Source organism: Manis pentadactyla, chromosome 18 (genome assembly GCF_030020395.1).
Source record: "Manis pentadactyla isolate mManPen7 chromosome 18, mManPen7.hap1, whole genome shotgun sequence".
Taxonomy (NCBI): Eukaryota; Metazoa; Chordata; class Mammalia; order Pholidota; family Manidae; genus Manis; species Manis pentadactyla.
Window position 1 is genome coordinate 11,532,855 of NC_080036.1, and position 17,066 is coordinate 11,549,920.

The following is a 17,066-nucleotide window of genomic DNA, read 5'->3' on the forward strand; positions in this document are numbered from 1 at the left end:
CATCTCCATAGATGCTGAAAAAGCATTTGACAAAGTTCAACATCCATTCATGTTAAAAACTCTCAGCAAAATGGGAATAGAGGGCAAGTACCTCAACATAATAAAGGCCATCTATGATAAACCCACAGCCAACATTATATTGAACAGCGAGAAGCTGAAAGCATTTCCTCTGAGATCGGGAACTAGACAGGGATGCCCACTCTCTCCACTGTTATTTAACATAGTACTGGAGGTCCTAGCCACGGCAATCAGACAAAATAAAGAAATACAAGGAATCCAGATTGGTAAAGAAGAAGTTAAACTGTCACTATTTGCAGATGACATGATACTGTACATAAAAAACCCTAAAGACTCCACCCCAAAAATACTAGAACTGATACCGGAATACAGCAAAGTTGCAGGATACAAAATCAACACACAGAAATCTGTGGCTTTCCTATATACTAACAATGAACCAACAGAAAGAGAAAGCAGGAAAACAACTCCATTCACAATTGCATCAAAAAAAATAAAATACCTAGGAATAAACCTAACCAAAGAAGTGAAAGACTTATACTCTGAAAACTACAAGTCACTCATAAGAGAAATTAAAGGGGACACTAACAGATGGAAACTCATCCCATGCTTGTGGCTAGGAAGAATTAATATCGTCAAAATGGCCATCCTGCCCAAAGCAATATACAGATTTGATGCAATCCCTATGAAACTACCAGCAACATTCTTCAATGAACTGGAACAAATAATTCAAAAATTCATATGGAAACACCAAAGACCCCGAATAGCCAACAATCCTGAGAAAGAAGAATAAAGTAGGGGGCATCTCACTCCCCAACTTCAAGCTCTACTATAAAGCCATAGTAATCAAGACAATTTGGTACTGGCACAAGAGCAGAGCCACAGACCAATGGAACAGACTAGAAATTCCAGACATTAACCCAGACATATATGGTCAATTAATATTTGATAAAGGAGCCATGGACATACAATGGCGAAATGACAGTCTCTTCAACAGGTGGTGCTGGCAAAACTGGACAGCTACATGTAGGAGAATGAAACTGGACCATTGTCTAACCCCATATACAAAAGTAAACTCAAAATGGATCAAAGACCTGAATGTAAGCCATGAAACCATTAAACTCTTGGAAGAAAACATAGGCAAAAACCTCTTAGACATAAACATGAGTGACCTCTTCTTGAACATATCTCCCTGGGCAAGGAAAGCAACAGCAAAAATGAGTAAGTGGGACTATATTAAGCTGAAAAGCTTCTGTACAGCAAAAGACACCATCAATAGAACAAGAAGGATCCCTACAGTATGGGAGAATATATTTGAAAATGACACATCCGATAAAGGCTTGACATCCAGAATATATAAAGAGCTCACATGCCTCAACAAACAAAAAACAAATAACCCAATTAAAAAATGGGCAGAGGAACTGAACAGACAGTTCTCCAAAAAAGAAATACAGATGGCCAACAGACACATGAAAAGATGCTCCACATTGCTAATTATCAGAGAAATGCAAATTAAAACTACAATGAGGTATCACCTCACACCAGTAAGGATGGCTGCCATCCAAAAGACAAACAACAACAAATGTTGGCGAGACTGTGGAGAAAGGGGAACCCTCCTACACTGCTGGTGGGAATGTAAGTTAGTTCAACCATTGTGGAAAGCAGTATGGAGGTACATCAAAATGCTCAAAACAGACTTACCATTTGACCCAGGAATTCCACTCCTAGGAATTTACCGTAAGAATGCAGCAATCAAGTTTGAGAAAGACAGATCCACCCCTATGTTTATTGCAGCACTATTTACAATAACCAAGAATTGGAAGCAACCTAAATGTCCATCAATAGATGAATGGATAAAGAAGATGTGGTACATATACACAATGGAATACTACTCAGCCATAAGAAAAGGGCAAATCCAATCATTTGCAGCAACATGGATTGAGCTGTAGGGTATTATGCTCAGTGAAACAAGCCAAGCGGAGAAAGAGAAATACCAAATGATTTCACTTATCTGTGGAATATAAGAACAAAGGAAAAACTGAAGGAACAAAACAGCAGCAGAATCACAGAACTCAAGAATGGACTAACAGGTACCAAAGGGAAAGGGACTCGGGAGGATGGGTGGGTAGGGAGGGATAAGGGGGGGAGAAGTAGGGGGGTATTAAGATTAACATGCATGGGATGGTAGGAGAAAAGGGAGGGCTGTACAACACAGAGAAGGCAAGTAGTGATTCTACAACATTTTGCTATGCTGATGGACAGTGACTGTAAAGGGGTTTATAGGGGAGACCTGGTATAGGGGAGAGCCTAGTAAACATAATATTCGTCATGTAAGTGTAGATTAGTGATACCAAAAACAAAGCAAAAAAAAAAAAGGGCAGTTCCTGTGTGGTAACCTCCAACGAGTTCTACACAAGGGTATAAAGGGCATATAAAAGTGTAGGCAAAGGGTCTGTTTGTGTTTATACAGACGATCAAAGCCTAATTGGGCTACCCCGAAAATGAACTAAGATACGATATGAAAAAGAACTTCCAACATCAGCACTCTCTGGAAGACTCATGCCAGAAGATGATCATCAAAAAACCCCAACAAAGATCCACGCACTGCTACAGCTGTAGATGCACTCATCCCACCAGCTCCTGGACTTGCCATGGGAATGAGGAAGGAGATATCTAAGCTGGCCTGTGCATACAGTAAAACAACAAATTTGACTGGATCTATACTGTTGGAACTCAACCAAGAATTTGGAGAAGTGCAAATTGTAGCGCTCCAAAGTCTTACAACTACAGACTATTTACTGTTAAAAGAACATATGGCATGTGAACAGTCCCCAGGAATGGGTTGTTTTAATTTGTCTGATTTCTCTCAGACTGTTCAAGTTCAGTTGGACAATATCCACCATATCATAGATAAGTTTTCACAAATGCCTAAGGTGCCTAACTGGTTTTCTTGGTTTCACTGGAGATGGCTGGTAATTACAGATATGCTTTGGTTATGTAACTATACTCCTATTATGTTAATGTGTGTGCGCAATTTAAGTAGTAGTTTAAAACCTATACATGCTGAAGTTACTCTACAAGAAGATATGTCAAAGAAATAATCAATCTTCCCATGTTTTCTTCCGCCTGCTACTTCTATAGCTTTTCTTCTTCCTTCCTAATTACAACCCTTAAATAGAATTCATGCCTCATATCAAATTTACCGAGTATCATAATTCTTCCAAGTGGTAAAGATACCTCAAGACAAATGCTGGGCATAGAAGCCACAGGGCATAAATATGCAAAGAAGTAAAAAGCTAACCTTTTCAAACAGTAAGGCTTCTCTCTCACTTACCAACTTCACATTTCCCTGTATGGCCCCGGAAGATGACTGGTTAGCCAGAGACGGGTAAGATTCCTCAAGGGAGGAACAACCTAAGACAGGCACAGTCGCAGGGGGGCCATCAGGTCAGAAATTGGGGATCAACAGAGGTGAGGCTTAGAACCTCACCCCCCCTGTTCTGAGAGAAATCTTCTGCATACGTGGATGTTTTATTGCCCTGGTCTAGCTTGGATTAACACATAGTCTACAGGCACACACCTGATCATCTACATTTGCTCTCTTACAACACTAAACTATGTTTCTACCTTTATCTTGTATCTACCTACCACTTCAGCATTTTATTAAAAATAATAATAATAAAGAGAGAAATGTGGTATCCACATATAAATCAAGTATAAAAACCATATGAGTATTCATATTTGAACTGACTGTTTAGAGTTCATAATGCATGAGCAAAACCGAAAGTTTCTGTGATGACTGCCCTTGTACTGTTCACCATGTAACTTATTCATTATGTAAGAATTTGTTCTACATGTAAAAACTTGTTTGTTATGCCTCAGAAGATTGGAGACTGACGAAAATTAGGCTTGTGTTGGATTAATGATTGTGCATTGAGCATTGACTTCCCTATACAGAATTTTATTGTCGTTAACAACCATTTGATCAATAAATATGAGAGATGCCCTCACAAAAAAAAAAAAAAAAAAAAAAAAAAAAGGACTTCCAATGGTAAAATAAATAAGTAACCGGGATGTAATGTATAGCATAAGGAATATAGTCAAGATATTGTAACAGCTTGGTAGGGTGATAGCTGGAACCTAGAATTATGTATATAAATGTTCTACCACTGTGTTGTACACTTGAAACTAATGTAATGTAATACTGTGCGTCAACTACCCTTCAATAAAAAATAATTATTTAAAAATAAAATAAAATAAAATAAAGATAACCCTTCAAAAAAAAAATTATGAAATAATACATTAAATATACACAATGAATGCAATAACACCTGGCAGAATAAAAGAAACAAACAAGGCATTTTTAGAAAATGCATTACTTCCTGCTTTCCCAGTCCATTTCCAAAGTAGCTGATATCCAGTGTCTTCTTGTTTTAAATAACTATAAAAGCTTGAAGAAATATATTAAACAACTGGACACGGAATGGTAACCTTGAACATCAGTCAATGCAAAGCTATGATCTAAAGCTGAAGAAGGAGAGCACGTAAGATGAGCCGACATCCACCTGTTGTACCCCAGGTGCATTTTCCACTAGCAGCACAGACAAACAGATCTCACACAGAGAACAGCAGTCTCAGTGGGTGGAATAAATATAAATCAGAGCCTGAGCTTCTAAGGCAGCTGGAATAGTAGGAAGGGTGTTGGAGGGGAAGGAATCTCTGACAAAGAACATCCAAAAATCTGGGTCAATATCCGTTTGGGTCCTTGTCCTGATCTGAAGCTGCACAAGTGCAGGGTGAGACTCCAGGAGGCCTGGAAGAGGACAGCTACTGAGAGAATGAATGCGAGGCAGGGATCTCAGAAATGCTACAGTGCTGGAGAATTAGGGGTATTCCAGCTCAGCCAGAGTTGAGACACCTTGGTCAAAACGCTGGGCATTCAGTGGAGACTCCAGAATGGGCGTGCTTAGGAGTAAGGACTTTCCTGGAATGAGGGCTACACTCCAGGACTAAAATCAAAACTGAAATAGATTAATTTCTAATAAAGCCTAAGATGAGCCTTAATAAGATCAACACATCAAGAAATAAACAGTCAATGAAGATAGCCATTCAAACTGGAATACAGACAGGGATGTCAAAATAGTTATGATTAATATATATTTTTTAAAAGATATGAGAACGCTTCAGTTGAAGATGGTACATAGCACAGGGAGATCCCTTCCCATGGTTACACCAAATCTACACTTACATATAGAAGAATTTCCCCTGAAAAAAGACTAAAAACTGGTGGAGTGACCCCTTCACATCAGATGAGTGAGAAGGAAACTACATTGAAGGGGCAGGAACGGCTAAGACAGCATCTCATCACTGCCCTTCCCCTGATGCTCACCAGGCCCCCTAAGTAGTGAGACTGGCATCTGAGAAATGAGCCCCCATAATATCTTGCACCCAAGACCAGTGGGCTTATGCCTATGAGATCTGCAAGGCTGCAGTCAACAGAGAAATGGCTCTTAAAGGGCTTGTAAGTGTACTCGCCAGCCCCAGGGCCTAGCGCAAAAGCAGCCTTTTAAAAAGTGTCCAGACACTATGTGAAAAAGATTCATTTGCTAATTTTAAAGCATTTAAAATTATCCCAAGGGCCTGCTGGGACACTTTCCAGGGAGGCAGGCTCATGGGCACCATCTTCCTGCTCTCCCTCGCCTTGCTAAAGTTGACAGAAGCAACAAAAAGGAAATAGCACGGTTTAGTGTAATAGGGATTTCAACTTCTAATGATGTAAGGGAATTGATATGCATCAGTGGCGAATTTTTTTTTTTTTTTTAGATAATTATTTTTTATTGAAGGGTAGTTGACACACAGTATTACATTACATTAGTTTCAGGTGTACAACACAGTGATTCAACATTTATATACATGATAATTCTAGGTACCAGCTATCACCATACCAAGTTGTTACAATATTTTGACTATATTCCTTATGCTATACATTACATCCCGGTTACTTATTTATTTTACAATTGGAAGTGTGTACTTTTTTTTGGTTGTTGTTGTTAGGGCATCTCTCATATTTATTGATCAAATGGTTGTTAACAACAATAAAATTCTGTATAGGGGAGTCAATGCTCAATGCACAATCATTAATCCACCCCAAGCCTAATTTTCGTCAGTCTCCAATCTTCTGAAGCATAACGAACAAGTTCTTACATGGAGAACAAATTCTTACATAGTGAATAAGTTACATGGTGAACAGTACAAGGGCAGTCATCACAGAAGCTTTTGGTTTTGCTCATGCATTATGAACTATAAACAGTCAGTTCAAATATGAATACACATTTGATTTTTATACTTGATTTATATGTGGATACCACATTTCTCTCTTTATTATTTTTAATAAAATGCTGAAGTGGTAGGTAGATACAACATAAAGGTAGAAAACATAGTTTAGTGTTGTAAGAGAGCAAATGTAGATGATCAGGTGTGTGCCTGTAGACTATGTGTTAATCCAAGCTAGACAAGGGCAATAAAACATCCACATATGCAGAAGATTTCTCTCAGAACAGGGAGGTTGGGGTTCTAAGCCTCACCTCTGTTGATCCCCAATTTCTCACCTGATGGCCCCCCTGCGACTGTGCCTGTGTTAGGTTGTTCCTCCCTTGAGGAATCTTACCCGTCTCTGGCTAACCAGTCATCTTCCGGGGCCATACAGGGAAATGTTAAGTTGGTAAGTGAGAGAGAAGCCTTATTGTTTGAAATGGTTAGCTTTTTATTTCTTTGCATATTTATGCCCTGTGGCTTCTATGCCCAGCATTTGTCTTGAGGTATCTTTACCACTTGGAGGAGTTATGATACTCGGTAAATTTGATATGAGGCACGAATTCTATTTAAGAATTCGTTGTAATTAGGAAGGAAGAAGAAAAGCTATAGAAGTAGCAGGCGGGAGAAAACATGGGAAGATTGATTATTTCTTTGACATATCTTCTTGTAGAGTAACTTCAGCATGTATAGATTTTAAGCTACTACTTAAATTGCGCACACACATTAACATAATAGGAGTATAGTTACATAACCAAAGCATACCTGTAATTACCAGCCATCTCCAGTGAAACCAAGAAAACCAGTTAGGCACCCTAGGCATTTGTGAAAACTTATCAATGATATGATGGTTATTATCTAACTGAATTTGAATAGTTTGAGAAAAATCAGACAAATTAAAACAACCCATTCCTGGGCACTGTTCACATCCCATATGTTCTTTTAACAGTAAATAGTCTGTAGTTGTAAGATTTTGGAGCGCTACAATTTGCACTTCTCCAAATTCTTGGTTGAGTTCCAACAGTATAGATCCAGTCAAATTTGTTGTTTTACTGTATGCACAGGCCAGCTTAGATATCTCCTTCATTCCCATGGCAAGTCCAGGAGCTGGTGGGATGAGTGCATCTACAGCTGTAGCAGTGCGTGGATCTTTGTTGGGGTTTTTTGATGATCATCTTCTGGCATGAGTCTTCCCGAGAGTGCTGATGTTGGAAGTTCTCTTTCATATCGTATCTTAGTTCATTTTCGGGATAGCCAAATTAGGCTTTGATCCTCTGTATAAACACAAACAGACCCTTTGCCTACACTTTTATATGTCCTTTATATCATTGTGTAGAACTCATTAGAGGTCACCACATAGGAACTGCATTTTTTTTTTAATCATTAATCTACACTTACATGACGAATACTTTGTTTACTAGGCTCTCCCCTATACCAGGTCCCCCCTATATACTCCTTTACAGTCACTGTCCATTAGCGTAGCAACCTGTTGTAGAATCACTACATGTCTTCTCTGTGTTGTACAGCCCTCCCCTTTCTCCCACCCCGCTATGGATGCTAATCTTAATACCCCCCTACTTCTCCCCCCCTTATCCCTCCCTACCCACCCATCCTCCCCAGTCCCTTTCCCTTTGGTACCTGTTAGTCCATTCTTGAGTTCTGTGATTCTGCTGCTGTTTTGTTCCTTCAGTTTTTCCTTTGTTCTTATATTCCACAGATGAGTGAAATCATTTGGTATTTCTCTTTCTCTGCTTGGCTTGTTTCACTGAGCAAAATACCCTCCAGCTCCATCCATGTTGCTGCAAATGGTTGGATTTGCCCTTTTCTTATGGCTGAGTAGTATTCCATTGTGTATATGTACCACATCTTCTTTATCCATTCATCTATCGATGGACATTTATGTTGCTTCCAATTCTTGGCTATTGTAAATAGTGCTGCGATAAACATAGGGGTGCACTGATCTTTCTCATACTTGATTTCTGCATTCTTAGGGTAAATTCCTAGGAGTGCAATTCCTGGGTCAAATGGTAAGTCTGTTTTGAGCATTTTGATGTACCTCCATACTGCTTTCCACAATGGTTGAACAAGTTTACATTCCCACCAGCAGTGTAGGAGGGTTCCCCTTTCTCCACAGCCTCGCCAACATTTGTTGTTGTTTGTCTTTTGGATGGCAGCCATCCTTACTGGTGTGAGGTGATACCTCATTGTAGTTTTAATTTGCATTTCTCTGATAATTAGCGATGCGGAGCATCTTTTCATGTGTCTGTTGGCCATCTGTATTTCTTTTTTGGAGAACCGTCTGTTCAGTTCCTTTGCCCATTTTTTAATTGGGTTATTTGTTTTTTGTTTGTTGAGGCGTGTGAGCTCTTTATATATTCTGGACGTCAAGCCTTTATCGGATGTGTCATTTTCAAAGATATTCTCCCATACTGTAGGGTTCCTTTTTGTTCTATTGATGGTGTCTTTTGCTGTACAGAAGCTTTTCAGCTTAATATAGTCCCACTTGTTCATTTTTGCTGTTGTTTTCCTTGCCCGGGGAGATATGTTCAAGAAGAGGTCACTCATGTTTATGTCTAAGAGGTTTGTGCCTATGTTTTCTTCCAAGAGTTTAATGGTTTCATGACTTACATTCAGGTCTTTGATCCATTTTGAGTTTACTTTTGTATATGGGGTTAGACGATGGTCCAGTTTCATTCTCCTACATGTAGCTGTCCAGTTTTGCCAGCACCATCTGTTGAAGAGACTGTCATTTCGCCATTGTATGTCCATGGCTCCTTTATCAAATATTAATTGACCATATATGTCTGAGTTAATGTCTGGATTGTCTAGTCTGTTCCATTGGTCTGTGGCTCTGTTCTTGTGCCAGTACCAAATTGTCTTGATTACTATGGCTTTATAATAGAGCTTGAAGTTGGGGAGTGAGATCCCCCCTACTTTATTCTTCTTTCTCAGGATTGCTTTGGCTATTCGGGGTCTTTGGTGGTTCCATATGAATTTTTGAATTATTTGTTCCAGTTCATTGAAGAATGTTGCTGGTAGTTTCATAGGGATTGCATCAAATGTGTATATTGCTTTGGGCAGGATGGCCATTTTGACGATATTAATTCTTCCTAGCCATGAGCATGAGATGCGTTTCCATCTGTTAGTGTCCCCTTTAATTTCTTTTAAGAGTGACTTGTAGTTTTCAGAATATAAGTCTTTCACTTCTTTGGTTAGGTTTATTCCTAGGTATTTTATTTTTTTTGATGCAATTGTGAATGGAGTTGTTTTCCTGATTTCTCTTTCTGTTGGTTCATTGTTGGTATATAGGAAAGCCACAGATTTCTGTGTGTTGATTTTGTATCCTGCAACTTTGCTGTATTCTGATATCAGTTCTAGTAGTTCTGGGGTGGAGTCTTTAGGGTTTTTTATGTACAGTATCATGTCATCTGCAAATAGTGACAGTTTGACTTCTTCTTTGCCAATCTGGATTCCTTGTATTTTTTTGTTTTGTCTGATTGCCGTGGCTAGGACCTCTAGTACAATGTTAAATAACAGTGGGGAGAGTGGGCATCCCTGTCTAGTTCCCTATCTCAGCGGAAATGCTTTCAGCTTCTCGCTATTCAATATAATGTTGGCTGTGGGTTTTTCATAGATGGCCTTTATTATGTTGAGGTACTTGCCCTCTATTCCCATTTTGCTGAGAGTTTTTATCATGAATGGATGTTGAACTTTGTCAAATGCTTTTTCAGCATCTATGGAGATGATCATGTGGTTTTTGTCTTTCTTTTTGTTGATGTGGTGGATAATATTGATGGACTTTCGAATGTTGTGCCATCCTTGCATCCCTGGGATGAATCCCACTTGGTCATGGTGTATGATGGTTTTGATGTATTTTTGAATTCGGTTTGCTAAAATTTTGTTGAGTATTTTTGCGTCTACATTCATCAGGGATATTGGTCTGTAGTTTTCTTTTTTGGTGGTGTCTTTGCCTGGTTTTGGTATTAGGGTGATGTTAGCTTCATAGAATGAGTTTGGGAGTATCCCCTCCTCTTCTATTTCTTGGAAAACTTTAAGGAGAATGGGTATTATGTCTTCCCTGTATGTCTGATAAAATTCCGAGGTAAATCCATCTGGCCCGGGGGTTTTGTTCTTTGGTAGTTTTTTGATTACCGCTTCAATTTTGTTGCTGGTAATTGGTCTGTTTAGATTTTCTGTTTCTTTTTGGGTCAGTCTTGGAAGGTTGTATTTTTCTAGGAAGTTGTCCATTTCTCCTAGGTTTCCCAGCTTGTTAGCATATAGGTTTTCATAGTAGTCTCTAATAATTCTTTGTATTTCTGCGGGATCTGTTGTGATTTTTCCTTTCTCATTTCTGATACTATTGATTTGTGTTGACACTCTTTTCCTCTTAATAAGTCTGGCTAGAGGCTTATCTATTTTGTTTATTTTCTCGAAGAACCAGCTCTTGGTTTCATTGATTTTTGCTATTGTTTTATTCTTCTCAATTTTATTTATTTCTTCTCTGATCTTTATTATGTCCCTCCTTCTGCTGACCTTAGGCCTCATTTGTTCTTCTTTTTCCAATTTTGATAGTTGTGACATTAGACCGTTCATTTGGGATTGCTCTTCCTTTTTTAAATATGCTTGGAGTGCTATATACTTTCCTCTTAAGACTGCTTTTGCTGCGTCCCACAGAAGTTGGGGCTTAGTGTTGTTGTTGTCATTTGTTTCCATATATTGCTGGATCTCCATTTTGATTTGGTCATTGATCCATTGATTATTTAGGAGCGTGTTGTTTAGCCTCCATGTGTTTGTGAGCCTTTTTGCTTTCTTTGAACAGTTTATTTCTAGTTTAATGCCTTTGTGGTCTGAAAAGTTGGTTGGTAGGATTTCAATCTTTTGGAATTTACTGAGGCTCTTTTTGTGTCCTAGTATGTGGTCTATTCTGGAGAATGTTCCATGTGTACTTGAGAAGAACGTGTATCCTGTTGCTTTTGGATGTAGAGTTCTGTAGATGTCTATTAGGTCCATCTGTTCTAGTGTGTTGTTCAGTGCCTCTGTGTCCTTACTTATTTTCTGTCTGGTGGATCTGTCCTTTGGAGTGAGTGGTGTGTTGAAGTCTCCTAGAATGAATGCATTGCATTCTATTTCCTCCTTTAGTTCTGTTAATATTTGTTTCAGGTATGTTGGTGCTCCTGTATTGGGTGCATATATATTTATAATGGTTATATCCTCTTGATGGACTGAGCCCTTTATCATTATGTAATGTCCTTCTTTGTCTTTTGTTACTTTCTTTATTTTGAAGTCTGTTTTGTCTGATACCAGAATTGCAACACCTGCTTTCTTCTCTCTATTGTTTGCTTGAAATTTCTTTTTCCATCCCTTGACTTTAAGTCTGTGCGCGTCTTTGGGTTTGAGGTGAGTCTCTTGTAAGCAGCATATGGATGGATCTTGCTTTTTTATCCATTCTATTACTCTGTGTCTTTTGATTGGTGCATTCAGTCCATTTACATTTAGGGTGATTATTGAAAGGTATGAATTTATTGCCATTGCAGGCTTTAAGTTTGTGGTTACCAAAGGTTAGGGTTAGCTTCTTTACTGTCTTACTGTCTAACTTAACTCGCTTGTTGAGCTATTATAAACACAATCTGATGATTCTTTATTTCTCTCCCTTCTTATTCCTCCTCCTCCCTTCTTCATATGTTGGGTGTTTTGTTGTGTGCTCTTTTTAGGAGTGCTCCCATCTAGAGCAGTCCCTGTAGGATGCCCTGTAGAGGTGGTTTGTGGGAGGCAAATTCCCTCAACTTTTGCTTGTCTGGGAATTGTTTAATCCCTCCTTCATATTTAAATGATATTCGTGCTGGATACAGTAGTCTTGGTTCGAGGCCCTTCTGTTTCATTGCATTAAGTATATCATGCCATTCTCTTCTGGCCTGTAGGGTTTCTGTTGAGAAGTCTGATGATAGCCTGATGGGTTTTCCTTTGTAGGTAACCTTTTTTTTCTCTCTGGCTGCTTGTAATACTTTGTCCTTGTCTTTGATCTTTGCCATTTTAATTATTATGTGTCTTGGTGTTGCCCTCCTTGGATCCCTTGTCATGGGAGTTCTGTGTACCTCTGTGGTCTGAGAGGCCATTTCTTCCCCTAGTTTGGGGAAATTTTCAGCAATTATTTCTTCAAAGACATTTTCTATCCCCTTTTCTCTCTCTACTTCTTCTGGAATGCCTATGATTCTTATATTATTCCTTTTATATTGATCACTCAGCTCTCTTAAAATTCTTTCATTCCTGGAGATCCTTTTATCTCTCTCTGCATCAGCTTCTCTGCGTTCCTGTTCTCTGTTTTCTAGTCCATTAATGGTCTCTTGCATCTCGTCCATTCTGTTTTGAAGTCCTTCCAGAGCTTGTTTTATTTCTGAATTCTCCTTCCTTAGTTCTTGCATATTTCTCTGCAAGTCCATCAGCATGGTTATGACTTTTGTTTTGAATTCTTTTTCAGGTAGACTGGCTAAATCTATCTCCCCAGATTCCTTCTCAGGGGAAGATGTAGCAGATGCTGAAGCTGTCTGGGTTAGTCTTGTCTGGATCATATTTTTTTGCCTTTTCATGTTGACAGGTGCTATTGACTGTCAGCTGGGAGGGCCAAAATTTTCACTTACTACTGGCCTTTCTTTACTGGGGCAACTGCGACCCCTAGTGGCTTGTGTTGGGTAATTGCGTGTAGAGTGGGTCTTTGTGTCTTGCCTGGCCGGGAGGGAGAAATTTCCCTTTCTGTGGGCGGAATTTGTCTCAGGCTGCTTCTCTGCTTTCGCAGCGCCCGGTGGGGTGATGGATGGGGGGGCTGCTTGACTGTTTGCCTCAATGAGGGGTCTCAGAGCTGTTGCCCAGGGGGTTAGTGCACCCGGTTTTCCCTGTAATTTCCAGCTGCTGTACTGTGACCTGGGTTGTTTCCGTCAAGCTGTTAAGTCCCTGTCCCTTTAAGACTTTCAAAAAGCCCCCGCTTTTCTTTGTCACAGGGGCATCAGCTTCAGCACCCGCTCAGAGGTCTTACTCCCTGTTCCCCCAGTATCCAGGGCCCCCTGGGCATGCACTGTGTCTGCGCTCTGGCCCGGATGGCTGGGGCTGGGTGTTCGGCAGTCCTGGGCTCCGTCTCCCTCCCGCTCTGCCTGCTCTTCTCCCGCCGGGAGCTGGGGGGAGGGGCGCTCGGGTTCCGCGGGGCCGGGGCTTGTATCTCACCCCCTTTCACCAGTCGCTGGGTTCTCGCTGGTGTAGCTGCAGTCTGGCCACTGTCCTGCTTCTTCTGGTCTCTCTTTTAGGGCTAGTTGTGTTTGTTGTATTTTCAAAAGTATATATGTTTTTGGGAGGAGATTCCCACTGTCCTACTCACGCTGCCATGTTGGCTCCGCCTCCTCAGTGGCGAATTTGAGGAGGATCAACAGAAGTTCCTGCTGGAAGTGCCCTGCGTGTGTGTCAGTCCAAGAGGAAGCTGGAGCGTGCAAGCTCATCCCTAATCAGTGTCCTGGAGGGCTGTCCAGATTGCAGGGAGCATGAAGACACCCCACATGAGAAAGTTGAAGAGAGAGTGCCAATCACAGGCACTCACACTGTCAGTGTGAGGACAGCTGAGTATATAGGGAAATTAAATGCACAGTGTTGGAAACACAAGAGTAATATCCATGGTCCTAAATCCCACTACAAACCCATTACTTCATATGACACCAGAAGAGCATGTCACAGAATCCTTTTAAACCAGGTTTACAAGAGTGTACATATATTTCTGAAACCAAAGTGGAAAGAAAAGACATATTGGAGAATTCCAGAAGACTCTTTTGCATGCTCCCTGTGGCAATATTTCCTTGACAGCACTGTGAAGTTAGTGACTTATTTGGGGCCAAAGTCATTGCCAGTGGGAGGCAGCACGTGGACCCTTAGGCCCTTGAACAGAACTGAGCACTGGCGTGCACATGCGGAAGGTGGACAGTGTGTCTGGGTGCCTTCAGGATAGCAGAGATGCTCAACCCAGACAGCAGACATCTGCCTTCATCAGGAGGGGCACCTTTAAAATCTTTATTTAGAAAGTTTACACCTTGGCTGCTCACACGAGGAATAATTTGAAGAACCACTGAACTGCTGAGAACAAGCAGTTGAGATAGCACCCAGATGAGTGAGTGACTGATAGGAAGAACCAGTGTATATTTTCGAAGTGCAAGGGCTTGCTGCCGAACTCTTATTTAAAACATGCCTCAGTATAGGTCAGTGTGGGTGCCAGCAAGACCAGTCTAAGATTACTTTGGAATAACCCTGCGCTTTCATGGTCAAAGTTGTACATTTCTGGACGCCAGATTTCTGCTTGAAACTTGTCACTGTGACCTGCAGACTGTGCTGACTTGTGGCTGCTGCCAAACCCACAGTAACTAAATTTTTTTCTGCTTGAAAATCCAGAAGTGGATGCCCAGATGAGCAATGAACATATTGAGAAATTTCCTTACTTCACAAATGAAAATGGTAGCAATCGCTTCTGTTAAGATGTAAGATACTTTTGGTTGAAAGTAATAGCATACACCTAAATTCTAGCTCCCTAAGTCATAAAGGGGAGCATTAGCTTGGCTAATCAGTCTGGAGGTAAAGTTGAGTGACAGACGTTATTAGCACTTAGCAAAATCTGCTTTTCGGGCATGTACCCTCTTGGAGTTAGGCATATCACATGACTGACAGTAAAAATAATGTGTGTTACTTCTAGGGGAACATTTAAGAACCGGTGTGCAAGTCAAGTCTTCATGCTTTCATTACTTCAGGTTAAAGTTCAAGTTTCTGTTGAGATGCTCAGACTTGGAACAGATGCCACTCTCTCCATTAATACCCAAGGGGAAAGAATGAGCAAGCCTCAGACCTACAGATTGCTCGTTCCCAATGCCCCCACCCAATACCACCTCAGAGACTTCCTGTAAATTGTACCTGATTCTACAATTTGTAACTTCAACTTTGAAAAATTCCATTGGTTGCTAATTGACAAAAGAACAAAAACAGAAACCAGGGCAGTCTTTGACATCCTGAACATGTGAATCCTCAACAGGTACTGAGTACCTTCCCTGATGTCAAGTTTATCACAGAGAGATTCTGTCTGGTCACAGGTCAGTGGTTTTAAGGAGAAAATATGGCAACTTCAGGAAAAACAAGGGAACTGTAGGCCTAAGTGACAGAAAAACAAACAGATGCAGCACCATCAGTTTCTTGCCATGATTATACAAAATGAAAAGGGAGGGTCTTTTAGTTGAAAAGATTCTTGACTTTATTTTTTAAATGAAATAAAATGAAGTCCAGGAAAGTAAAAAGTAAAAAAAAAAAAATACTTAGATCTTCATGCGCGCGCACACACACACACACACACACAGTGATTAATTAATTCCCACCAACCCGCAGCCCAGCCAACCTCCTCTCCTAATGAAAATCCTGGGTGACCTCTCCAGCCGGGTCCCAAGACCCAAGACCACGACATGAGCAGAGGCCAGACTCCTCTCTGAAGGGTCCTGGGCCAGAAGGCCGGCAGAGGCACACGCCCGGCCCAGAGTGAGTGAAGGGGAAGTGCAGCCCTGTGTCGGTGCAGAGCCATCCCACGCCCTGGAGGTGCTGCCTCTGTCTAGGACAACGGTACCCTAATGTGTTCTTTGACATCACGGCTGAGAAAGTGCCTGTCAAGCTGGCCTGGGTGAGTGACCTTCCAGGGCACATGTACTGACGCATCTGAGTTACGCCAGGCACTGCTGTAAGCACTGCGGCGCCGACGGTGAACAGTACCAGGTTGTTCCCCGCATGCGCCAGCAGCTGAGCTGGGAGAGTCAGACAACAAACCATTTAACAAATGATTATGCAAAATAATGTTAGGTAATGATATGCTGCTCTCCCAAAACAGGCCTCCTCCGTGTGTATGGCTGTCACTCAGCGTCTATCCCGGATCCCTGCCTGTTCCTCAGAGGTCTTCCCGGGATGCCCGACCATGTCATGACTGTTGCGGCTGGGGAAACTGTGCCGTGAAGCACGTCACAAGCCAGAGGAGAGAAGCAAAGCCCTAGAGGGGCCGTTGCTAAGGCGGCTCCTCGGCACGGAAGGCCGCGCACGTGCCCTCCTTGTTGCTCTGTCTCAGGAGGACCCACTTGCGCTTCGGAGACTACCACTGAAAGCACCCCGAGGACTCCTGCAGACGCCACGGTGAGCTTGCAGCTCTTCGGACAGCACAGAGGCAGTGGCTATGCACTCAGCAGGCAAAACGGGGTGAACAGTGGAGCTCTATGAGGGGAGTCAGCTCACCCCACTGCTTCTTTAAGCAAAGCCTCTGGCATGTGGGGCCGTGAAGGGCCCACCTGGGCTCAGGAAAGGCCTTTTGGAGAATACCGGGAAACCCTGACTGGTGGAGGAGAGACTCTGCCCTCATAACTGGGCTCAAACACCCAGACGCAGAGTGCTTCAAGGGAATGTGCTTCCCACAGCCAGGACTGCTGTGTGGTGGAGAAAAGGGCTCCCAGCAGATTCCACGCTCCCACCCTCCCCCAGGCTGCAATGACCCCTTGGAGAGTGGCACGGACGTGACCCAAGGACAGGCCTCGCCCCCGGTGGCCCTAGGAGCCCTGGACAACCAACGGCAGCTGAGGAGCCCCTGGCAGGCTCCCGGGCACAAGAGAGTCTCAGCAAAGGCCCGTGTGGAGGAACTTGAAGCAGAAATTGGGTTTTCAAAAAGTGGCCTTGTATACTGGATGTGAACTCATTAC